At 44.4% G+C, this 19,887-nt stretch overlaps 1 non-coding gene across 1 annotated transcript; it reads right to left on the bottom strand.

The window, feature by feature from the left end:
- Positions 1-15,477: 15,477 nt before the first annotated feature.
- Positions 15,478-15,615, bottom strand: LOC114816398. The gene has a single exon (XR_003764166.1). It is a non-coding gene; the product is annotated as a small nucleolar RNA SNORA7 (small nucleolar RNA).
- Positions 15,616-19,887: the final 4,272 nt, after the last annotated feature.

Raw genomic sequence — 19,887 nt, 5'->3', positions numbered from 1 at the left:
TGCTGCTATGATCTGGGTTTTCATTACATGATTTGGATAGGACACAGGGGAAGATTAGGGAACCCTCTTCCCATAACACCAGTCTGTTCAGGATGTAACACAATTTAGAAATTGCGTGAGGAGATTCAGTGTTGGAAGAAACTGTCTTCTACCTGAATGATATTGGTTGAGGTGTGAAACTGCTTTATACCTTCCGGCCTCTGCCTCGGCCTCAGCCTTACTGCAAAGAACAGTACTTTATCTTTTAGTTTTTGCTTGTGAACAAAATACTATATGAATTTGTAACAACATATATCAGTCACGGTGGCACATTTGAACCACCTACCTCTAACTCTGGGTTCTCATCCCAGCTCCAAAGTTAGCTGCAAGTCACTTAAATTCTCTGCTCCTCAGTTTCCTCATCTGTAAAATGAGGTCTAAATGCTTGCACTTCTTCCCTTTTAGACTGTGAGCCCCATATAATAATGTTAATAATAATGTTGGTATTTGTTATGCGCTTACTATGTGCAGAGCACTGTTCTAAGCACTGGGGTAGACATAGGGGAATCAGGTTGTCCCAGATGGGGCTCACAGTCTTAATCCCCATTTTACAGATGAGGTAACTGAGGCCCAGAGAAGTTAAGTGACTTGCCCACAGTCACACAGCTGACAAGTGGCAGAGCTGGGATTTGAATTCATGACCTCTGACTCCAAAGTCCGTGCTCTTTCCACTGAGCCACGCTGCTTCTCTACAGGTAGTATCTGAACTGATTATTTTGTATCTACCCCAGTACTTAGCACAGTGCCGGGAATATAGTAAGTGTTCAACAAGTGAGAAATAGCATGGCCTAATGGAAAGAGTATGAGCCTGCGAGTCAGAGAACCTGGTTTCTAATCCCAATTATGACACTTGTCTTCTGTGTGACCTCAGGCAAGTCACAACTTCTCTGCACCTCAGTTCACTCATCTGTAAAATGGTGATTAAGATGGTGAGCCCCATTAGGGACATGGGCCATGCCTAACCAGGTTAGTTTGTATCTACTCCATCACTTAGTACAGTGCCCAGCACATAGTAAATGTTAAACAAATACCTTTAAAAAACAAACAAAAAACAACAAAGCCAGTTCATCTGACTGGCATGCCCATGCTCTTTCCCCTAGACCACATTGCTTCTCCTTCCTGATAATAATAACAATTTTATTTCTTAAGTGTTTACTATTTCCAGGCCCTTTACTAAGGACTGGGGTGAAGACAAGAAAATCAAGTTGAAAATCCCTGTCCCAGTCTTAATCCCCCTTTTACAGATGAGGGAACTGAGGCCCAGAAAAGTGAAGTGACTTACCCAAGGTCACAAAACAGACAAGTGGTAGAGTGGGGATTAGAACCCAGGTCCTTCTGACTCCCAGGCCTGTGCTCTATCCATTAGACCACACTGCTCCTGTCGGCAGGAATCTTCTGAAAGGCTGTTTAGAATCATTAGAGCAGGAAAGTAGCAACCAAACAACACTCAGTTACGAGAAAACTCCTTAACAAAGACTTAGAGCCAGCTAAGCCATTTATACCCCACTACCATCGCAATACAGGTGGAATGGTAACTCAGCTGTTTAGCTACTACACAAAACGGAGAGGTTTAATTCTCTCTCAATTAAAATTGCTTTCAAGTTTGGGCACCAAAATGTCTTTGGAAAATTGTGATTTAGAGTTTCATTGGATTCCAACAGCTTTAAGATGTCTAGGATGGCACACACCTACTATTCGGGTGATGGCACTGAGTGAAAGCTAGTCTAGGCAGATTGTTGGGGGAGAAAAATGAGAAACATTCATGATGCCGCCAAACATCTCAAGCACAGAGAAATTTAGTGCACTGGGAGATAAAAGGGGAACCCTAAACCAAATCCCTATTACACACCTTAGATTACATGGGCTTTTACAGACCCACAAACTACTATAAACATATAAGCAAACTTCCTATAAATAGTCAAAATCTGAGCATGTTTACTCACAACCTGATGAATGAGGCAGAACCCTCAATATAGGTACAAGTATACTTTTGGGGAGAGGGAGATAGAGAGGATAAGGGCAAATGCTCCTCAATTTAAAAGTCTCACCCAACTTGTTGAATGTCTCTCAATCCAAGGGGACTCTGGGAAATGTAGCTCACAGCCAGCAAGTGTTGCAAGAATAAGCTTTCTACTTCCCTTTCAATCCCCTTGGTTTGGTAGTTGCCTGGGTGTCACAACCAGAATCTGCAAATTCACGGCCTTTAAAGCTATCTGATTTTTTCTTCCATACCAGTGGGAACGGCTACCTTAAAGGCCCTTATGTACATTTCCACGGGGGCGGGGGAGGAATGAGTGAAAGAAGGGAACAGAATTTTGAGGAGATGAAATAACATTTGCTTCCACCCTCCACAGAAACCTAAAAGAGAAGAATGAATTGCAGAGTGGTATGCCCTTATGCAAATGGAAGTCTCATGGTTCCACAGAGAGGGAGCAGAGCAGTCTTTCAGGGTGAGGAAGCTGCTGCCATTTTTCCAATGGGCACCAGGCTCCTGGACATCCCTGGAAATGGTCAAGCCCTCGGCTTGCTCTCCTAGCCTGGCACATCCTCCCGCCCCTCCTCTGGTCAGCCCAGAGACTGGGAGACCATTCCCACCCAGAATATCCTGCTTTCAGAGATCTCCCCACTTTACTCATTGGAGCCCTTGGTGTCCCCCTTTTCCTGAACAATTCTGAGATGAGGAGACAGTATTTTCCTTAAGGTGAGCCAACCAAAAATACCTGAGACTTGGTGCCTTTCTCTGATGGCATGATTCTTCTTGGGATAGTGGTGGCTGCCAGCTTTTCTCCTGCTTCTTGCAGCATTTACTAACGCGTCCCCAGAGTAGAGGACCTGTTGCTGAAGTTGGGCAGTCCTGCTTGTCTTCCTTGGTTTCATCACTTGCTAGCGGCACCCCATCTGAGATCTGAGGACCCAATCCTGTTCATTGGCTTTCGTTTCAAATGAAGGAGAAGACCACCTGGGGACAAAAGAATTTGGACTTAAATCTGATGCTTATGCATTTCAGCTAATCTAGACTTCCTTCCCTCTTCGAATGTGAGCCCCACGTGGAACCGAGACGGGGTCCGATCAGATTATTTTGTCTCTGAATTTAGCACAGCACTAGGACCATGTTAAGTGCTTAATAAATGCTCTCATACCATAACAAGCCATGCTCATTCATTCATTCATACATATTTATTGAGCACTTATTGTGAGCAGAGCACTGTAGTAAGCGCTTGAAAAGTACAATTCAGCAATAGAGACAATCTCTGCCCACAACAGGTTTACAGTCTAGAACGGGGGAAACAGACATCAAAACAAGTAAACAGGCATCAATAACATCAATATAAATAAGTAGAATTATAGATATATACATATCAAAAGAAGGGAATATGGCATTAATATAAATAGAATTATAGATATGTACATATGTACACAAGTGCTGTAGGGCAGCGAGAGGGGTAGAGGAAAGGGGGCGAGTCGGGGCAATGGGGGGGGGAGCTGAGGAAAAGGGAGGCTTAGTCTGGGAAGGCCTCTTGGAGGAGGTGATCCTTCAGTAGGGCTTTGAAGGGGGGAAGTGAGATTTGCGGATTTGAGGAGGGAAGGCCTTCCAGGCCAGAGGTAGAACGTGAGCCAGGGGTCAACAGCAGGAAAGACGAGAACGAGGCACAGTGAGGGCATCAGGGGCAGAGGAGCGGAGTGTGTGGGCTGGGATGTAGAAGAAGAGAAGGGAGGTGAGGTAGGAGGGGGCTGGGTGATGGAGAGCTCTGAAGCCAATAGTAAGGAGTTTTTGCTTGATACGGAGGTTGATGGGCAACCACTGGAGATTTTTGAGAAGGGGGATGACATACCCAGAACATTTCTGTTGAAAGATAATCCGGACAGCTGAGTGAAGTACAGACTGAAGGGGGGAGACACAGGAGGTTGGGAGGTCAGAAAGGATGCTGATACAGTAATCCAGTCGGGATAGGATGAGTGATTGTACTAACATGAGAGCAGTTGGATGGAGAGGAAAGGGTGGATCTTGGCGACATTGTGAAGGTGAGACCCGCAGGTTTTGGTGATGGGATTGGATATGTGGGGTGAATGAGAGAGCAGAATCAAAGATGACACCAAGGTTGCAGACTTGTGAGATGGGAAGGTTGCTAGTGTCGTCCACAGTGCTGGGAAAGTCAGGGAGAGGACAGGGTTTGGGAGAGAAGATAGGGAGTTCTGTCTTGGACATATTGGATTTTAGGTGGTGGGAGGACATCCAAATAGAGATGTCCTGAAGGCAGGAGGAGATGCGAGCCTGAAGGGAGGGAGAGAAAACAGGGGAGGAGATGTAGATTTGGGATCATCCGCATAGAGATGATAGTTGAAGCCGTGGGAGTGAATGAGTTCACCAAGGGAGTGAGTGTAGATGGAGAATAGAAGGTGACCAAGAACTGACCCTTGAGGAACCCCAACAGTTAGGGGATGGGAGGGAGAGGAGGAGCCTGTGAAGGAGACTGAGAATGAATGGCCGGAGAGATAAGAGGAGAATCAGGAGAGGACGGAGTCCGTGAAGCCAAAGTTAGATAACGTCTTGAGGAGAAGGGGATGGTTGACAGTGTCAAAGGCAACTGAGAGGTCAAGGAGGATTAGGATGGAGGAGGAGCTGTTGGATTTGGCAAGAAGGAGGTCATTGGTGACCTCTGAGATAGCGGTTTCACTGGAGTAGAGGAGAGGGAAGCCAGACAGGAGGGGGTCCAGGAGATAGTTGGAGGGGAGGAATTCGAGGCAGCGAGCAAGCCCATTACCCTAAATCTGTAATAAAGAAATGAAAAATCCAGATTCCCTTGGAAGCTTTCTGTGGGTGGAATTTGTAACCATAAAGACAAGAGGATTTAATTATACATGATGCTCTGCTCCTCTGCACAGTGTACTCTTGACAAGCACCCCAAATACCAGTGCTATTAGTAGCACTTCAGTTTTGTTCCTCAGCTGTTTCCACGCAGGCAACATGTATTATCTGAAAAACATAAAAAACCAACCAAAAAAACAACCAAGAAACACTCAAGATACCAGGGCCTCAGCCACAGGCTTGGAGAATTGTTTGCCAAAGTGACCGAGAATGCAGTGCCTGCTGCAAAATGGTCCATTGTGCCAGCCTAGACCTTACCACTGCAAAGGAGGTAAAACAGCCAGAATCAGGGAAATATCTATCTAGGCTATTGGAAACCTTGGGTTTCCGCCTGCGGAGTCATCTAGGGTGAATGGTAGGATGACAGCCTCCGCGGAAACTCTGAAAACAGTCCACTAATATGGACTTGGGAGACAAAAACCTCGGTTACTTCTGTGGAGCTTACCGGGGCAACCACCTGCTGGGCCTTGGCATTATGCCTCAGTCGCTTTGGTGTCGGGAAATTATTGTGCTTTCATTTCAATCGATCAATCAATCAGTGACATTCACTGAGTGCTTTACTGCATGCGAGACCACTGTACTAAGCACTTGGGAGTGAACAATCCAGAGTTGGTAGAGAAGTTCCCTACCCACAACTAACTTACAGTTTAGAGGGGGAGACAGTCATGAGTATAAATAAATTATGGTAACGCAGGCTGTGTTACGTTTCTCGGCTAAGTGCCGTAGGCCCGCATACCAAGTGCCCAAAGGGTAGAGATCCAAGTGCCTAGATGATGTACGTCTTCTGGCAATGTGCAATCTGCAATCTGCCCGCCTACTCATTCGTTGCATCTGTGACCCCAGTGGGACACAGCAGGAGGGACGAGAGAGCGCAAACGGTGCTGTACAAACCACCGTAGCTATAAGCCATTCTCTCGTGCGGATTCTCAGTCGCGGAGTCTCCTTGACCGGACTGGGGCCAGTCCGTTGCTCACGTCAGGAGTTGCCATCCGTGTGGATGACGTGGTACCCTTGGGAGTTGGAGAGCCAATCATATGCTTGGAGGCGCCGGGGAAGAGACAGCCAGAGCTCCTGCGGGTGCCGAGGAGGGCTTTGCTTCGGAAGCTTGGCTCCATCTTTTCATCTCAGGGCATTACTCAGCAGGAGCAACTGAATCTTACACAGTGTCCGGGGCTGCTACTGAACTCTGCATTGATTTCAGCGATATTAATGAGCTCCCTATGGCTTTCTTCCAAGAACAAAAAGCCCATGCTTTTAAAAAATTAGAACGGTTCCATGCTAGGTATAATACTAAATGCAATTAGTCAATTAATGGTACTCATTGAGCACTAAATTCATTGATTCACTCAATCGTATTTATTGAGCGCTTACTCTGTGCAGAGCACTGTACTAAGTGCTTGGAAAGTACAATTCAGCAACAGATAGAGACAATCCTTATCCAACAAAGGGCTCACAGTCTAGAAGGAGGAGACAGACAACAAAACAAACAAGTAGACAGGCATCAGTAGCATCAGAATAGATAAATAAAATTATAGATATATACATCATTAATGAAATAAATAGAATAATAAACATGTACAAATATACACCAGTGCTGTGGGGCGGGGAAGGGGGTAGAGAAGAAGGAGGGAGACGGGGCAATAGGGAGGTGGAGGAGGAGCAGAGGAAAAGGAGGGCTCAGTCTGGGAAGGTCTCCTGGAGGAGGTGAGCTCTCAGTATGGCTTTGAAGGGGGGAAGTGTGGTTGGCAGATTTGAGGAGGGAGGGCATTTTAGGCCAGAGGTAGAACATGGGCCAGGGGTCGACAGCGGGACAGGCGAGAATGAGGCACAGTGAGGAGGTCAGCGGCAGAGGAACGGAGTGTGCAGGCTGGGCTGGAGAAGGAGAGAAGGGAGGTGAGGTAGGAGGGGGCAAGGGGATGGAGAGCTCTGAAGCCAAGAGTGAGGAGTTTTTGCTTCATACAAAGGTTGATGGGCAACCACTGGAGATTTGGGGTGGGGGGCAGGGGTGTGTGTGACATGCCCAGAGCAATTCTGTAGAAAGATAATCCGGGCAACGGAGTGAAGTATAGACTGAGGAGAAGAGAGACAGGAGGTTGGGAGATCAGAAAGGATGCTGATGCAGTAATCCAGTCGGGATCTGATGAGAGATTGCATCAACAAGGTACCAAATGAGTATTCGGCATTTTACTAGGCTTTTGGGAAAGTTTAACAGTACTAAGACCCAGTTCCCTGCCCACACGGACCTCACGATCCAACGGGGGAAGAGTACCAAGAAAAGATGACTGTACACCAAGAATTCTCCAAGGCTGCACACAGACAGCTTCAAGTTTAGAGATGCGACTGAGGAACTATGAAATCTCACTGACTGTGATTTTTGAATCATGGAAAAAATAAAGTGATCTGGACTCTCAATAGTGCTGTCTTAAATCTTGATTATAGAAAAGTCAGTCAGGGAATTGATGAGAGCCTAAAAATAAAAATACCAGCCAAGAGGAAAAGGCATCCATCATGATGTCAGGCTTGCTCGGGGATGTGTTGGAGGTGCAGGAGCTGTGAGTTGAGCTGCCAAATGCAAGCGCTTTGCTGAAGCGAGGCCCTGTTGGCAACGATGGAGCAACATTTAATCAGAGATGCCTGCATTCAAAAGCTGCACAGTGGTGGAAGTTACGTCAGGACCGTCTTTAATAATTAGACCCGCGTTCCATTTTGAGCTACATACATTACTGATCATAGATACAAATGTATTATCTGTATCATTTATCAACAATGCTCCAAATGGCATTATGTCAGTTTGCCACATCTGTCCTACTGCAGCCTGGTGTCCAGATGGCCAGGGAACCAGGGTGTACCTGGGTTCCATTTCTGACCATGGATTGGGATCCAAAGGGGGCCTCTCTGAGCTCACGCCAGGATCATAAACAGGACTTAGATTGCCCACTTAGAGTGTCCACTGAAAGCTTTTGTGGTTACCACACATACAGATGCACATGACTATGCTAAGCAAACAGCAGAAAGTAGTGTTCGCCCCCCCCCCCCTCGCACACCACTGGCTCCCCCTCACACACCACTCCATTATCATGGCATCGGCTATTTTCCCAAAAGACAGATGTGAGGCCTATTTTACAGTCAGTGAACTGTAAAAGTTCTTTGAGATCCGTGGAGGAAAGGAGCTGTGACAGGGCAAACCATCATTGTCATTTTATGAAGGGAAATGTGGGAGTTATCTGGTTAACACTGGACATGCTGCTGCTTAACATGGGTAAGGGAGAAGGCATAAAAAAGGAAATTATACACTTGATGCTTCAAGGGCATTTTGGGCAGGCAGAATTCAATTAACCCTGGATCTTGGCCCATCAATAAAGTGGGCAACTTCTCTGTCTTTGCAGAAGCTATGAGCTTTCAAAGGATGCCAGGTGGTGAGGGTCTCGCCCTTTCTCACTCTTTAAAATATACCTTAAATAATGTCATGTATCTGTAAGGGATCATGGGAGTGTAATAATAATAATAATGTTGGTATTTGTTAAGCGCTTACTATGTGCCAAGCACTGTTCTAAGCACTGGGGTAGATACAAGGGAATTAGGTTGTCCCACATGAGGCTCACAGTCTTCATCCCCATTTTACAGATGAGGTGACTGAGGCACAGAGAAGTTAAGTGACCTGCCCAAGGTCACACAGCTGACAAGTGGCAGAGCCAGGATTAGAACCCACGACCTCTGACTCCCAAGCCCGGGCTCTTTCCATTGAGCCAAGCTGCTTCTCTATATGTGTAACTTGTCTGCTTTGAAGGCGGGCAAAATTTAACCCATGGTAATTTAGCTGACTTAATTAAGCCCATGGCTTAACTAATATAACAAAATCATATACTTGGGGAAGGAAATATCAGCTATTAAACACAATTACTAGCTGATAACCAACAAAATTCCCAGAACTAACAACGCACTGCAGTCCAAAGGTTGGAATTATCAGAGTGGCCAGCCAGAATCTGAAATCTTTTTTTCTTTGTTTTTAAATGACATTTTTAAAGCCCTTACTATATGCCAGGCACAGTACTAGATACGAGCTAATCAGGTTGGACATAGTTCATGTCCTACAAGGGGCTCACATTCTTAATCCCATTTTACAGATGAGGTAACTGAGGCACCAAAAAGTAGGGACTTGCTCAGGTCATGCAGCAGACAAGTGGCGGAGCTGGGATTAGAATCCAGATCCTTGTAACTCCCAGGTCCACACTCTATCCACTAGGCCATGCTGCTTCTCAAATCCTTCTGGAAGAAATACTCAACAAGTGGTTGACCTGTTTTTAATACCATTAACAAGTTCCTCTTTGTAACTCTGCAAATACCCAAATACCCAATACCCAAATAGACACAGAGAAAGAAAATGTTAAGAATAACAAAGCAACATGTCCATACAATACTTTGTTCCCACACAAATAGTAATCACAGCTAAGGTGAATAAACTATATCATTGGAAGCTTGAAGAATTATTGCATTTTGTTTATTACCATGTTTCTGTGAGTCAAATGCAAATTTGTGGCATCAGAATTTTTAAAAAAATTAAACTAATCAATGTTTCCCTGGCAGAAAAGCAATTACATTTTTAAAAGTTTGAAAAGATGGTTACCAGGCAACTACACTCAGCCTACGCACATTGTCTATTCATAATCTCTGGTAAATTACAGAAAATGACAGGCTGTCACTATAGAACAGGGTCACACAGAATTCCAACATTGTTATGCTCTGCTCCTCCTACAGAAGAAAGATCAATTATAGTGTACCTACAAGAATTAGGCTAAATAATTGCGGCAAGTTAAATGTTAGGGTGGCTTAGCAAAGCTTGTAAAATACTCACAAGTATTAAAACAAAAAGACATCACTGAAATTTGACCCATGCCATTCCTGGTCCTAGTAGATGGAAGGACAGAACCCCAAAATTCACAGCTATTCCAAAGGCAACATGATTTTCTAGTCTTGTTGCTCCACACCCACCAAAAAACAGTACCTGTCAGGTCTAAACTCCTGCTCAATTTTAACTTTCTCTGTGGATACCAAAAGGTATACAGATACAAGTTTGGTGTATCCCATCTGGAGTGGCCTAGTGGTTAGAGCATGGGCCTGAGAGTCAGAAGGTCACGGATTCTAATCCTGACTCTGCCACTTGCCTGCTGTGTGACCTTGGGCAAATCACTTCACTTCTCTGCGTCTCAGGTACCTCATCTGTAAAATGGGTATTAAGACTTGAGCCCCATGGAAGGAATAGACTGTGTCCAACCTGATTAGCTTATATATACTTCAGGACTTAGTACGGTACTGGTAAATAGTAAGTGCTTAACAAATACCATAAAAAAGACTCTTTTTGAAATGCCTTTTCCAGCAATTTGCCTCTAGGACATGACTGAGAACGTTGGGGTGAGTGCTGGAAAGAACTGTACACTCCCAAGCACTAAGAACCCTAATCCCAACACAGCATCTGATTGATTGACCCAGAGAGTTAATTTCCATCTAATCTTATTCTGAAAATCTCTTTTGACCCTACATTTATCAGACAAGTATGGTTCTGTATGTTTCCTTTCATTAAAAGATTCCTTCATACTCCTAGTGAAGATACATACAGCCCATCAAGGGTTTCTCTTGCTAACCCCAGGGGGTTGTTTCTGAAAGCACACGATTGGCATAAGTATGGTTGACAAGACCAGAAGCTTATGAAGACTGTACGCTTGTTACAGGCAAGGAACGTGTCTGCTAACTCTATTGTATTGTATTCTCCCAAGTGCTTAGTAAGTACTCTGCACTTCAATGAGTGTTCAATAAATACCATTGATTGATGCAGTAGAGTCTGCACGGGACTGCCTGGTTTCAGTCACGTAGATGAAATGCACGTATATTTGTGGAAAACAAAACAAAACAAAAAACATGCTTTGAGTCTGCTTCCAACCAGCTGGGCTCTTCTCCCTTGTCACCTCCTTCAGTGGGATCGAATGATAATAATAATAATAATGATAATGTTGGTATTTGTTAAGCGTTTACTATGTGCAGAGAACTGTTCTAAGCACTGGGGTAGACACAGGGGAATCAGGTTGTCCCATGTGGGGCTCACAGTCTTCATCCTCATTTTACAGATGAGGTAACTGAGGCACAGAGAAGTTAAGTGACTTGCCCACAGTCACACAGCTGACAGGTGGCAGAGCTGGGATTCGAACTCATGAGCTCTGACTCCAAAGCCCAGGCTCTTTCCACTGAGCCACGCTGCTTCTCAGGCACTGTATTGATAGATCATTAGCATATGCTGGGAATTTAAATATAACTGTTTTATACTTCACTCTTTCCAGAGGTCTAATTGCTGAAATTTATCTATAAAATTGTTCTTGGCAATTGAAAATGCCTCCATTAATTCATTCATTCAATAGTATCTATTGAGCACTTACTATGGGCAGAGCACTGTACTAAGTGCTTGGAATGTACAATTCGGCAACAGAGACAATCCCTGCCAATGACAGGCTCACCACTGAAGGTGAAATTCACTTTGGAGAACTTGTGGCTGAAAACCTTGGTTCTTCCCCCTGCAACTCAGCCCCATGAGATTTATATCCAAATCCCTATCCTCTTCTGTTTTCCCTCTCTGTGGCTTATTTTAATATCTGTCTCCTGTTCTGGATTGTATGATCCTTGAGGGTAGAGCAGTGTGGCTCAGTGGAAAGAGCCCGGGCTTGGGAGTCAGAGATCATGGGTTCAAATCCCAGCTCTGCCACTTGTCAGCTGGGTGACTGTGGGCAAGTCACTTAACTTCTCTGGGCCTCAGTTACCTCATCTGTAAAATGAGGGTTAAGATTGCGAACCTCACGTGGGACACCCTGATTACCCTATATCTACCCCAGCGCTTAGAACAGTGCTCTGCACATAGTAAGTGCTTAACAAATACCAACATTATTATTATTATTATTATTGTGTCTAGCAACTGTGTTGTAATGTACTCTCCCAAGCACTTAATATAGGGTTCTGCACACCAAAAATGCTCAATAAATACCTTTGATGGGCTGATTGATTAAAAAGGTCAATGCAACACCCTCAGCCCTGAACATTTTTTGCATCTAAGTCAACTCCTTGTTGTGAGGTTACAACTGCTACAACTAAATTCCTTCTGAATGCTAATGACCCTCTACTAGAATAAAAAAAGAGGCATGATGTAATCCCTGTGCTAGAAGTAGCAATAAAGCTTCCAGTTTGTTAGAGAGAGTTACCCACACTCCTGGGAAAGAGGGATTATTCAAAGATTCACCCCTTCTACCTGAAATGATGTCCAGAAAATCAAACCTGGATACTGAAAATCGTGGTTGGGAAAACTGGGATTAGAAAGGGAAATCTGAAGTTTTCCACTCCATAGAATTGAAACTTCATTGAGGGCTGGGTCTTTTGCTAATGTACTCTCCCAGTAATTTAATACAGTGTTCTGCCCAGCAGATGCTCAATGAAAGCCACTGTCATGATAATTGTGGTATGTTGTTATTATCCAGTAAATGTACCAAATAGCTTGTACGTTCATTATGTTTAAGTCATAGCTTCAACCAAAACTTTGATGCTCCAAATATAGTTTTCCAAAGGATTACGAAGCCCCTACTTTCTTCTCTTTATGTGCTTGAAAAATTGGCCCCATCACTTTTTGAGCCTATTCCTTTTGTGTCTTCTTGGTGTGTGTTTATGTGAGTGAGAGATCTTTATTTCTAAAGCACTTTCACATATATCATTTCATATTTTTCCCCCAGCATCTAGATAGGAAAGGGAAAGTATTATTCATTTCCTTTTGAAGATGGGGATTTGAGGCGCAGAGGGGGCTTTGCCTAAGGTCGCGTAGTTCATCGAAAGCAGCACTAGGACCAGAATCTGTATCTGTATCACTTCTGTCTCTCCCTACATATAGCACACACTTCATTTGACATACACAACCTCCTGATCCCTTTTTTACAGCAGTGCTCTGACAAACACTGAGTTCTCAACTATATAAGCATATATTTGACTTTAGCTTTTCTTGCTGCTTGCTTAGATGGTGAATCTCTTCAATGGATTCTAAAAGACAGGAGCACCTCAAAGAAATATGGGAATAAATGTACAAGTGAGTAGTAGGACATTTGCGCATTCAATATTGTTTTATTTTTAAAGCTGTTTGCACATTTTCAACTGCTGAGAAAGTTATATTTCAGCTCTAATTATGGGCAAACCAGTGGTGTGCATCAGAAACAGCTGCTCCAAGGGAACTTCTGCTACCACTAACAATATTTCCAAATTGTAAAAAATGAAAAAAGCACCAAAAAAAAAAATCATTCTCCACTTTGTTTCTTTTGAGTGTTTCCAATCTCATCGTCTTATTTAAAGGAGTGCAAAAAGATTTTTCAGGCTTGTTTTTAGCTAACATGCTCAATCCGCAGAAGCCAACAGAATTGGTAAGTCTGAATTCCTAGCTAAAATCATAAATCCAGACTTTTGACTACTTTGATGCCTGAGAAATACATCCGTACTCATTTTTCTCTGATGATCCACCTTTAAGCTATTTGCTCTGCTTTTCTTTAGGGAGAGGAGAGAATTTTTTTTGTCATCCTCCACTTGTGTTGTAGGGATGCTGATTCAGAATCAGGGTGTCCTGTTCTCTTATCATGGGGGAATTGCATTCTTTCAGAACCCCATGTCAAGGAAAACTCACACTGCAATATTCTCTATGTGTCCAACACCATGCCTAAGTGACTACTCCACTGGGGCAATGGCATCTCAATTTTTTGAACTTGCCCATCCTGAGTTTCTTACAGGCCTCGAGAATTTCCAATCCCAGCTGCAAAGACCCCAGATGATGACTTTCTGATTTATTAACTCTTCCAAATCCTCATCTCCCTCTAAAACCTTTGCCCCTGTTCATCCTAATGCTTAAAATGAAATGGGGGCAACTCTGTGCACATATATGTAACTATTTCTTCTGCATCCAGACAGACACACGCTGCGAGAAGGCGATCCCTTAATGTCCATATCCATAATTTATTTATATTAATGTCTGTCTTCCCCTCTACATTATAAGCTCCTTATGGGCAGGGAACGCTTCTTCTGACTCTGTTTTATCATACTCCCACAAGCATTTAGAATAGTGTTCTGCACATAGAAAGCACTCAATACATATCCCTGATTGATTGATTGATTTTGCCATCACACTTTAACTTAAGCACATAGTGAAAACACATGTTCTGGCAGAATCAAATGTACATGTCTTTTCAAGATAGAAGATGTCGTTACCAGAAAGCGATGGTGGACTGGTCAGTTTGACCAGTGTTAAACTGAGCCAAGGAAGCCTGGTTAGCTGAGACCTGTGAGTCAATTCATCCTCCTGGCTTTCTCATTCTGAATAGTTTAGGCAGTTGTCTGGGGCCTCATGCTTACAGACATGGCAGAAGAACCCCCAGACTCCTCATTAATGTCTTCTGACTACAGACTGGTCACTAGCCCGGGATTCCAGCCCAACCCATTTGCCTCTTGACCCACAAAACGGGCTGCCAAGTTGACTAAGTTTCTTGGCTCTGGCCAGAGAGGGTTTGGAGTAACTATTCCCTTTATTCGATTCCCTTCCCGTATCCCACACTTAGTGGGTCCTGTCAGGTGACTTCACCTGGGTTCCGCAGTTCACGAACCTGAAATAAAGATCTTTATGTAATGTCGCTAAGTCCTATGATTCAGTAGAAGTCAGGTTGATGGAGGAGGGAGAAGTTGGTAGGAAATAATGGTAAAAAAAGGGTAATTAAATGTTCATGATATAAAAAGGAAAAGGAATTAATTCAATTATTGCTACATGTCAAGGCAGATGCTCCACTGTCAGAGTTCCCGGAACCTTTGTGCAGCAGTAAAATAAGAAAAATCTCCTTCGAAAATAGAAATCTACCTTGGAGAAGAACAGCATTTGCTTCTCACACACCCTGGGAATTCCCAATATAAAGGGCTTTTCTTCTCCTCAACTCCTCCTCCACCAAGCTTAGAGCAATATTTATGAGGACCCTATCTTAAACTTCCATCTCTGATTCCATATTTGCCAAAAGCAAATGGAAAAGACCAAGTTCTCTGTCTTATTCTTCGTGATGTGCTGGGCTCTCCAAAAATAAGTGCAATATAATCAGTCCATTCCTGGAGTTATAGATTGGTGGGGTTTTTTTTCTTTCTAATGAAGGGGAGGGGGAAATCATCAGTAATTTCCCTTCCAAAGATGTGGCCACGCTAACTTGAAGTCAGACCTTTTAACACTTCTGCCTATGCATTTGGATCTGTACTGTTTAATCACTTGATATTCATGTCGCCCTCAGACCCACAACGCTTAGGTCTTGTCTTGTCTTATGCTGTCGAGTCATTTCCGGCCCAAAGCGACTCCATGGACTCACCTCTCTCTGAACGCCCCATCTCCATCTGCAATAGTTCTGGTAGTGTATCCATAGAGTTCCCTTGGTAAAAATACATAAATGGCTTACCATTGCCTTCTTTCGTGCAGTAAACTTGAGTTTCCACCCTCGACTCTCTCCCGTGCCGCAACTGCCCAGCCCAGGTGAGTTTGGACTTGTATCAGATTGCCTTCCACTCGCTAGCCACTGCCCAAGCTAGGAATGGAATGAGTATGCCTCTGTTTGGCTCTTCCTCCCACAGCCAAGACTGGTAACGTACTGGAAACTCTCCAGGTGCAATCCTGAAAGGGGAAAGCAAACCACAATTTATTTTAATGTCTGTCTCCCTCTGTAGACTGCAAACCCCTTGTAGGCCAGGAACACATCTGCCAACTCTCTTGTATTAAACTCTTCCAAGCACTTAGTATAGTGCTCTGCACTCAGTAAGAGCTCAATAAATACCACTAATTGTTCCAATGGATACTGACTCAGCCTCCTTGCAGACTTCTTGCCTTCAGTCCCATCCCTCTTCAGTCCATACTTCACGCTGCCCCCCAAATCGTTTTTCCAAAACATCTTATGTGACACTCTTCTTATTTTCCAAAAAGCCCCAAGGTTGTCCATTCTTTATGGCCAATGGCTTTAGGGCACTCAATCAGCTTTCTCCCTGCACTCATCCTTACTTCTCTCTATTATCCAGCTCACAGGCTTTCTCCTCTGAAGTGTACCCACTCATTTTGCCTTGTTGTCATCCCTTTCATTCATTCATTCAGTCATATTTACTGAGCACTTATTATGTGCAGAGCACTAAATTAAGTGCTTGGAAAGTACAATTTGGCAACAAATAGAGACAATTCCTACCCAACAATGGGCTCACAGTCTAGAAACAGGCTCACAGTCTTGTGGCTGTTGACCTCTTGCTCATACCCTCCCTTCGGCCTGCAACTTCCTCCCATGTCACATCCAGCATACCACTCCTTTCCCCATCTTTGAGGCCCTTCTGAAGTCCCATCTCCTCCGGGAAGCTCCTCCTGATTAATCTCATTTCCCCACCCTATTTTCCACCCTGACAGCTGCTACAGCACTTGTGCTTCACTTGGGTCCTCCTCCTCTACCCACCCACTGGAGCAATTACATACATATTTTTTAATTCTGTTCCTTTCCCCAACTGTAACTTATTTTAGTGTCTGTCTCCCTCCCTATATTGAAAGCTCCTCGAGAACAAATATCATGTCTAATCACCCTATTGAACTCTCCCAAGTGCCTACTACAGTGCTCTGCGCAAAGTAAACACTCCAAAAATACTATTAATTGACAAAAAAAGTCCCTTTATGAACACACACACACACACACACACACAGCCAGAAGGTAAATGTACTGTGCTTCCTCAATGATTTATGTTCTTAAAAGTGATCCCTTAAGGCAGCATCAAACCAGGATCTGAGCAGAATTTTATCTAGCAGAAAGTGAATTTTGCCAAACTCCTCATCCCCCTTCTGCAGCATCAACTCTAATGGTTTAGTTATCGGTCATCATCGATGGTATTTATAGAGTGCTTACTATGTTCAGAGCACTATACTAAGTGCTTGGGAGAGTACAACTGAGATGGCAGACACTTTCCCTGCCCACAACAAGCTAACAGTCTAAAGGGTGAGACAGATATTAATATAAATGAATAATTTATGATATATAATTTAAAGATATGTGCACAAGTGCTCTGGGGTTGAGAGTGGGGCAAATATCAAGTGCCCAGAGATCCTCAGCGGAAAGAGCATGGGCTTTGGAGTCAGAGGTCATGGGTTCGAATCCCGACTCTGCCACTTGTCAGCTTTGTGACTGTGGGCAAGTCACTTAACTTCTCTGTGCCTCAGTTACTTCATCTGCAAAATGGGGATCAAGACTGTGAGCCCCACGTGGGACAACCTGATTCCCCTTTGTCTACCCCAGCGCTTAGAACAGTGCTCTGCACGTAGTAAGCGCTTAACCAATACCAACATTATTATTATTATTATAGATAACGCAGAAGGGAGAAGGAGCCAGGGAAAAGAGGACTTAGGCTTAGTCTAATGAGACTTCCTCAATGTCTTAGAACAACTTGAAATATTTCCTGCAGTGGCAGCAGTGGCCAAAGGGGCTGAGGAGCCACCCTGTGAAGTCAGTGGGGGTGGGGGGCGTGTGAGAGTACAAGCCTTCCCTAAGGTGGGATTCCGTGAGACGCCACTCCCGCATTCTAGGAGAACCAGAGTCTGACACGCCAGGGTCCATCGGGCAGGCAGCCCCATGTCAAGACTCCCTCCTGGCCAGGCCTGGAGGTGGAGTCCATCGGGCAGTTAACCCCTTGTAAAGGCTCCCTCCAGGGGCCCCTGAAACGGCCACCTTATTGGCCTGGTGCCACCCCCGAAATCTTGTGTTGGTGACAAATGTTCTGTTTGCTCTGTCCTGACAGTCCAAAAGAGGAGATTTTTCCAGGGAAAATTTTCCATTTAAAAAACTCCCCTGGCCCTATGTAGACCCAGCCCTTGGGTGAGCCACGTGGTTGAAAAGGGACACAATTTTCCACTATGCATGTGGAGGTGAAAAGGGGTCAGGGATTTTAGGGTAAACGGGGATACGAAAATGGGCTCAGCTCTCATAAGAGACCTGGGATGAGCGAGGCTGGGGGTCAGGGGGCGGGAGCAGGAATTTGGGGGTAAATGGGGACATGGAAATGGAGTCAGGTCTCGTAAGAGATCTGGGATGAGCGAGGCTGTGGGGGCAACCGCTCCCTCTACCCCAGGGCATTGGCACTTTCGCTCATTCATTCAGTGGCATTTATTGGGCAGTTACAGTGTGCAGAGCACTGTATTAAGTATGTGGGAGAGCACAATACAACAATAGACACATTCCCTGCCCACAGTGAGTTTACAGTCTAGAGGGTGGATGCAGGCCTCCCCTGGCCCAGCCTAGTGAGCATCAGCCCAGCCCAGTTCCTCCAACATCTGCTCCTGGAAATCAGTCATTAAAAATCTAGCTGACACTTCAACCCTCAAATCGAGTTTTTTCTGCGAGTTTTGTAAACCTACATTCTCCTTTCTTGGTTGGCAGCTCTGCTGATCATTTAGATCATGTTGAAATAGTAAATTGTTAGATCATCTCAGTCCGACAAACCCCTGGTGCAGCTGAATTAGGCCCAAGTCATAATATAAAAAACGATAAAGTTTTAGCAGTGAGGAAAAATAACAGGCTTTTTCTTCCCAGGCTGAAGAAATCTGAGTTGCATCTATAGGAAAATTGAATCTACTTTAGCCTCTAAAACAACAAATCAACAGGCTGAAAAATGTGACTTTTTAGGTCCTTTTCCTTTCTTCATTAAGCTTAGCATCCTCTCAAAGAGCTATTCATTCTAACCCAAGTGATGCACGTGCTTTGGCCCAGCCCACGTCAGTTCTTAAAATGCAATGCTAGATGATATATATGGTGGATCCTGGAAGAGCAGACCTCCAGAAAGCAGGGCTGCTGGAAGCGATGGGCTTTGCTACAGCAACAGAACTTCAGACAGTTTCTCACTGCATCATTCCTGAAGTGGGAGGGGCAGTGAAGGCAAGAAGACACTTCATTATTTTGATCAGGTACAGAAAAGAGGAGGCATTATTTAAATGCTTGGAATGCCTACAAACAGGCAAGCTGCTCTCACGTACATCTGGACCTCAACTATCCTCTAAAGAGTTGCTCTTGCCTACGTCCTTCCTCTGGCCTGGATCTCCCTCCCACATAATATATCATGAAGGTGCGGATCACCACTCTCCGCACTTTCAAAGCCATATTAAAATTCCATCTCCTCCATGAAGCCTTCCCTAAGCCCTCATTTCCCCATTCCTCTCCTTTTATAATGGTATTCATTATGCGCTTACTATACGTTAGGTGTTGTACTAAGCAATGGAAGTAGATACAATATAATTAGGTTGAACACAGACCCTGTCCCACACTGGGCTAACAGTCTAAATTCTCTGAGGCATAGAGAAGTGAAGTGATTTCCCCAAGGTCACACAGCAGACAAGTTATGGAGCTGAGATGAGAACCCAAGTTCATTCATGCATTCATTCAATTGTATTTATTGAGTGCTTACTGTGTGCAAAGCACTGTACGAAGTGCTTGGGAGAGTACAATACTACAACAAACAGACACATTCCCTGCTCACAAGGAGCTCATAATCTACAGGGTGAGGCAGTCATTAATATACATAAATAAATAAATTACAGATATGTACATAAAGTGCTGTGGAGCTGGGATGAGGATGAAGGAAGGGAGCAAGTCAGGGTGATACAGAAGGGGGTGGGAGAAGAGGAGAGAAGACCTTAGTCAGGGACTGCTTCTTGGAGGAGATGTGCCTTCAATAAGGTTTTGAAGTGGGGGAGAGCAATTATCTGTCTGATATGAGGAGGGAGGGCTTTCCAGGCCAGAGGTAGGATATGGGAGAGAGGTCAGCGGAGAGATAGATGAGGCTGAGGTATAGTGATTAAGATTAGCATCTGAGGAACGCAGTGTACAGGCTGGGTTGTAGCAGGAGAGTAGTGAGGTGAGGTAGGAGCGGGCAGAGTGATTGAC

Source organism: Ornithorhynchus anatinus, chromosome 1 (assembly GCF_004115215.2).
Source record: "Ornithorhynchus anatinus isolate Pmale09 chromosome 1, mOrnAna1.pri.v4, whole genome shotgun sequence".
In the NCBI taxonomy this organism is placed as follows: domain Eukaryota; kingdom Metazoa; phylum Chordata; class Mammalia; order Monotremata; family Ornithorhynchidae; genus Ornithorhynchus; species Ornithorhynchus anatinus.
The sequence above is the reverse complement of the archived record's forward strand: the minus strand, read 5'-3'. Positions and strand labels throughout refer to the sequence as shown.